At 38.8% G+C, this 6,546-nt stretch overlaps 1 long non-coding RNA gene across 10 annotated transcripts; it reads right to left on the bottom strand.

Annotated features, from left to right (window-relative positions):
- Positions 1-3,286: 3,286 nt before the first annotated feature.
- LOC113299150 lies at positions 3,287-6,117 on the bottom strand. Of its 10 annotated transcripts, none has more exons than XR_003334661.1 (4): positions 4,466-6,117; positions 4,277-4,387; positions 3,961-4,062; positions 3,287-3,695 (listed from the first exon to the last, which is right to left on the bottom strand). It is a non-coding gene; the product is annotated as an uncharacterized LOC113299150 (long non-coding RNA). The 10 variants fall into 10 exon arrangements; XR_003334654.1 differs by having other exon boundaries at positions 4,144-4,387; positions 4,487-6,117; XR_003334653.1 differs by having other exon boundaries at positions 4,148-4,387; positions 4,487-6,117.
- Positions 6,118-6,546: the final 429 nt, after the last annotated feature.

Below are 6,546 nucleotides of genomic sequence, written 5' to 3'. Positions count from 1 at the left end.
TTGAGATGCCCAAGACCGTAGGGTTGTGCTTTCATGCCCATGTCCAACATCCAATTTGACATGCCCAATTTTGAATTTGACATGCCTAGGATCAATTTGGAGATTCCCAAGACCGTAGGTTTGTGCTTTCATGCCCATGCCCAAGTTTAAATTTGACATGCCTAGGATCAATTTTGAGATTCCCAAGACCGTAGGGTTGTGCTTTCATGTCCATGTCCAACATTCAATTTGACATGCCCAAGTGTTAATTTGACATGCCTAGGATCAATTTTGAGATTCCCAAGACCGTAGGGTTCTACTTTCATACCCATCCCAATGATTAAACTTGATGTGCCCAAGTTTAAATTTAACATGTCTGGGATCAATTTTGAGATGCCCAAGACCGTAGGGTTGTGCATTCATGCCCATGCCCAACATTCAATTTGACATGCCCAAGTTTTAATTTGCTATGCCTAGGATCAATTTTAAGATGCCCAACACCGTAGGTTTGTTCTTTCATGTCCATGCCCAAGATTAAACTTGATATGCCTAAGTTTAAATTTGACATGCCTAGGATCAATTTTGAGATGCCCAAGACCGTAGGGTTGTGCTTTCATGCCCATGCCCAACATTCAATTTGATATGCCCAAGTTTAAATTTTACATGCCTATGATCAATTTAGATATGCCCAATACCGTAGGCTTATACTTTCATGCCCATGCCCAATATTAAATTTTGCATGCCCAAGTTTAAATTTGACATGCCTAGGATCAATTTTGAGATGCCCAAGACCGTAGGGTTGTGCTTTCATGCCCATGCCCAAGATTAAACTTGATATTCCCAAGTTTAAATTTAACATGCCTAGGATCAATTTTGAGATGCCCAAGACCGTAGGGTTGTGCTTTCATTCCCATGCCCAACATTCAATTTGACATGCCCAAGTTTGAATTTGACATGCCTAGGATGAATTTGGAGATGCACAAGACCGTAGGGTTGTGCTTTCATGCCGATTCCCAAGTTTAAATTTAACATGCCTAGGATCAATTTTGAGATGTCCAAGACCGTAAGGTTGTGCTTTCATGTCCATGCCCAACAATCAATTTGACATGCCCAAGTTTGAATTTGACATGCCTAGGATCAATTTTGAGATGCCCAAGAACGTAGGGTTGTACTTTCATACCCATGCCCAAGTTTAAATTTAACATGCCTAGGATCAATTTTGAGATGCCCAAGACCGTAGGGTTGTGCTTTCATGCCCATGCCCAACATTCAATTTGGCATGCCCAAGTTTGAATTTGACATGCCTAGGATCAATTTTGAGATTCCAATACCGTAGGGTTGTGCTTTCATGCCGATGCCCAAGATTAAACTTGATATGCCCATGTTTAAATTTAACATGCCTAGGATCAATTTTGAGATGCCCAAGACCGTAGGGTTGTGCTTTCATTCCCATGCCCAACAATCAATTTTACATGCCCAAGTTTTAATTTGACATGCCTAGGATCAATTTTGAGATGCCCAAGACCGTAGGGTTGTGCTTTCATTCCCATGCCCAAGATTAAACTTGATATGCCCAAATTTAAATTTAACATGCCTGGGATCAATTTTGAGATGCCCAAGACCGTAGGGTTTTGCTTTCATGCCCATGCCCAAGATTAAACTTGACATGCCCAAGTTTGAATTTGACATGCCTAGGATCAATTTTGAGATGCCCAAGACCGTAGGGTTGTGCTTTCATATCCATGCCCAAGATTAAACTTGGTATTCCCAAGTTTAAATTTGACATGCCTAGGATCAATTTTGAGATTCCCAACACCGTGGGGTTGTGCTTTCATGCCCATGCCCAATATTCAATTTGACATGCCCAAGTTTGAATTTGACATGTCTAGCATCAATTTTGAGATGCCCAAGACCGTAGGGTTGTTCTTTCATGCCCATGCCCAATATTCAATTTGACATGCCCAAATTTGAATTTGACATGAATATGATCAATTTTGAGATGTCCAAGGCCGTAGGGTTGTGCTTTCATGTTCATGCCCAAGATTAAGCTTGATATGCCAAAGTTTAAATTTAACATGCCTAGGATCAATTTTGATATGTCCAAGACCGTAGGGTGGTGCTTTCATGCCCATGCCCAAGTTTGAATTTGACATGCCCAAGTTTGAATTTGACATGCCTAGGATCAATTTTGAGATGCCTAAGACTAGGGCTGCACATGGGTCGGGTTGGGTCGGGTTTGGCCTCACCCACCACCCGACCCACTGCTGGTGGGTAATTGAAATTTTCACCCGCAACCGACCCACCATAACAATGGGTCGCTTTTCACCCGACCCACAATAAGGCGGGTTGGGTCGGGTCGGGTGGTGGGTTACCCGTCATATTTTATATCTTGCGGGAAATTGAAATCAATTTCAAATGAATCCCTAAATTTATTTAGAAAGTCAAGAACAATCAACAATACATAGAGTTCAACTAGTTGGGAACAAGTTTTAAGTTGATTCATACCTTCAGTTCACTAATCAAGATTCAAGAACAACGAATTGACGAAGGAAGAAGAGTCTCCGTGACTCTGTATCTGAGAAGGAGAGAAGAAGAGACCGAAGTGATAGGTGTGGGATGCGAGTGCGATGCTTAGTTAGGGTTAGGTATTTTATTTTTTCAATCCAATGGCTGAGATTCATTCTAGGATAGAAAATCTAAGGGGTAGCACGCTAGGGAATATTGGGCGGGTTGGTGGGTCGGGTCGGGTGAAGGAAGTTCCTACCCGCAACCGACCCAACATACGGTGGGTTTTCACGTGCCTCACCCATAGTCGACCCATACCTAGGTGGGTCGGTTCGGGTACGGGTATTTTTCGACGGGTATGGGTCGGGTCGGCGGGTGGAGTCGGTTATGTGCATCCCTACCTAAGACCGTAACGTTGTGCTTTCATGCCCATTCCCAACATTCAATTTGACATGCCCAAGTTTGAATTTGACATGCACTAGTCCAAAATGCGGAATTTAGGACGGGTAGAATCTGTCAAAAACAGTCTTATAGGACAAATACTGTGCGTCCTAATAATCTGTCATATTTTTGGTGTACTATTTCTTAAAGAACAGACTCTTTTTGTCAAAAATTTACATCCGTTTTTGTTTGTCCTAAAATAACAACTGGCCCCATTTGTCGAAATATCAGTTTTAAGATTCAGCTGGATTCAGCTTCACCCTAATCAGATTTTGACGGGTATGATTCAGCTAAGTTTTTTTTTCTTTTTGTTAGTACTATTTTCAGAATATTAATAAGCAAGCCAAGATATAGAATTTTATAAACAAATTCAAACCATTTTATTTAAGTTAACTTGAATTCAGTAACAATCGATCCTTCAAAAGAAAAATTACAACTTTGAGAAACCAAACATCTCAAATTCAACAACAGAAGCTACTTCTGGTTCAAAACAACAAAGAAGAAAAAAAAATCAAAACATAATTAACTGCCAGGTGCCGGAGCTCCTTCTGTTCATCAGAAGATATACTTTCAGTAAGATATAAACCTTTTGAAAGATTGATCGTAACATCTACATCTTCCAGTAAAAGATATCGTCCTTCCGAAAAGACAAGATCGGTTGCTGTAAGCCACTGCATAGATTAGCATACATGGATTCATAAAATATATAAATATGATAAAGTGGATTGTGCTTCGTAGACTTATGTTTGATGTTCAGCACTCCTATATCCCTGTCAGGCAGGAAAAAATTCAGGTCATGAAAATTTTAAACTCTTCGTTACTGCCAACATATTAAAGGCAGCTACCACTATGCACAAAACATAAACCCAACAAAAGAAGAAGAAACGTCTCCAATGCACGTTAATAAATGACAAGAAGAGAGCAAAGAAAAAAAGTATCTTCTTGAAGGCATGGCTTAAGAGATTTCTCAACCACTGTAACACTTAATCGGTTTCCAGGACAAACTTAATCTATAGCTAATTAAGATTTTATTACCTTGAACATGATATCCTATCACCAAGTAAGAACATAGTAACAGGCTTGTAAATAGACTTTGAATATTGCACTTCTGGGAATAGAGAGATTGGTGGGGTCGTCCTGTAAACCAATAAGACCCAAGTAAGCAAGTAGTAATACACCTAGTTAGTGTGCCTATAGTTGTTAGCAGCAGTAAACAACCTACACGGATAAAATGTTCATGGCACTTTGGCTTGTAACTGTGCAATTTCAATATCCAAATTGCAGATACCAAATACGCCTAGGTTGTGTGCGTATAGCCCAGTACTAGTAGGATGTCAACAACTGATATTACCTTGATCCTTACAAAAACCATCTTAGCACCGTCAGTAACTCTTATGAATGAGATACCCAATTCTCCCGTTATTTCTTCTATACCTTGTTGAGCTTCCATAAGCCCTTCATCCTGCACAAACAAAGTAGATATTAACATAAGACCGAAAAGAAAATCCATAGCATATACTACCAGAACAATACTCATTACCTGGTTAGATACAATGCTCACCTGTAGCTCAAAATCATGGAGCTTTTATTTCTTCTCTATAATCCCTGTATTCTAACAAATTAAGCCCCATGTGTAAGTTAGAAACACAGATGAATTAATGATTCAGAGGATTCCTCGAATCTCTCTTTATGATTATTCATAATTGATACTTGTGAACAAACTAGGTTATGAATGAAATTTGAGTTTCTCCTCCAACAAAAAGAAGAGGAAACAAGAGTAGGACTTTCTGGTTTCACCTGCAATGAAGTAGGAATAGAACTGCATCACGAGTAGCATAAAAAAGAATATATATTCTCATAAAAATATTTGTTAAATTTAAACCTGAGATGCAGTTTTAGTGTGATAAAACTGATAAATCTCCCCTCATGATGTCTCAGTCTTCATAGGCATTAAATCGGATTTACCATTACCTCTGCCACGGCATGAGGCTATGATCTGTTGTTAATTGATGTGAAGTAGTTTTAATGAACTCCAAAACAATAACAAAAATAACAGCAACGGGTCACTCATTTTCCAACTCTTTACAGACCCAAGGTTTGAAAATCTAAGATCCATATAGATCCCAAGAATCAGTTGACAATTCACTTTCCTTATACAAATATCAAAATCAGTAGATAGGTCCCATGTTCTGAGGAAATAACTAATAAGAACCAGTAAACAAAAGTGGATACTTACAAGTGGTTGCGGAAAATCAAAAGTTTGTAATCTCGCAGCAAGGGGCCTAACTCTTTTAGGTAAGTACAAAAACTCTCCATACTCTTCATCAGCTCCAGCATCAGATTTACATTTAGTATGCAACAATTGTAAAACCAATCGTCTTCTTGTACAAATATCAGAACCTCTGCATAGAAAATCTCTACCAACCTGAGCTTCTAGAACAGTTGATGCACCACTATTTTGACTTCCAACAACAGCAACTTGTGGTAATTCAGTCGTTGATGAACTTCCTAATTGTGCAAATATATCTTGTAGTTTATTCACAATTGGTATTACTGAATGACCCAACGATGATGATGATGCCGTTGGTTGTTGTTCTACATTTACTAAAATCAATTTTGGAAATACAAAAGAAAAAAAATATCTATCGAGTATAATTCCAATAAAAAACCTAACCGCTTTATCAACAAGGACCAGAATGACTCTTAATCACAAGAAAAACTTTAATTGATAAATGAGTATCGAGCCTAGCATAGTGAATAATCAAAATGGTATTACCAAAATCCCAAGAATCTTACTGATTTCGCGTCTTTAGCTCTCCTCCGCCCCCTTTTTGATTATGATTCTCTACAATCGATTTTGCCATCAATCTGCCACCGCTTTCACTATGCCAAGCTGAATCTATGTATCTCTTTCTTCAAGGTAGTAGGAGATGGAGATGTACAGAGAGATTTAACTATTGAAAAAAGAAAAAAGAAAAAAAGATCCTCACTCGCTCTCTCTCTCTCTATGATGTGGATTTGGAAATTGAAACTGGATTCAATTACAGTTTCTTCAAAAATCAGGGGGTTTTGAAGAATTGAAGGGATTTATGTGATGAAATTGATGGAGTTAAGCGTCTAAATCTCAGAATAATCAAGTTGGGGAAGTTAAAGGAGATGGTTCAGTTTAATAAACACAGAGAGGAATACGGGTGACTTTATCGTCCCCGTATGTTTTCAGTTTTAAGTAGTTTCTAGATCTAATTAGAGGCGTGCGATTAATGTAATCTAAGGGTTTATATTGTTGTCCGATCTGGGTGGAACTCTAAGGGAGTGGGGGCTACCGATAAAAATGACATTCCCAGTGTTATTTAGCATATACAAATGTTTTGACAAATCCTAACTGTAAAATATATAACAACATCTGATATCTGTCATTTTCCTCACGTCCCAAGTGTCCTAAAAATCAGGTTTTGGACTAGTGATGCCTAGGATCAATTTTGAGATGTCCAAGACCGTAGTGTTGTGCTTTCATGCCCATGCCCAAGATTAAACTTGACATTCCCAAATTTAAATTTGACATGCCTAGGATCAACTTAGAGATGCCCAAGACCGTAGGGTTGTGCTTTCATGCCCACGCCC

The sequence above is a fragment of the Papaver somniferum genome, chromosome 7, assembly GCF_003573695.1.
Source record: "Papaver somniferum cultivar HN1 chromosome 7, ASM357369v1, whole genome shotgun sequence".
NCBI lineage: Eukaryota > Viridiplantae > Streptophyta > Magnoliopsida > Ranunculales > Papaveraceae > Papaver > Papaver somniferum.
Note: the sequence above shows the minus strand (reverse complement) of the source record. Positions and strands in the feature narration are given on the sequence as shown.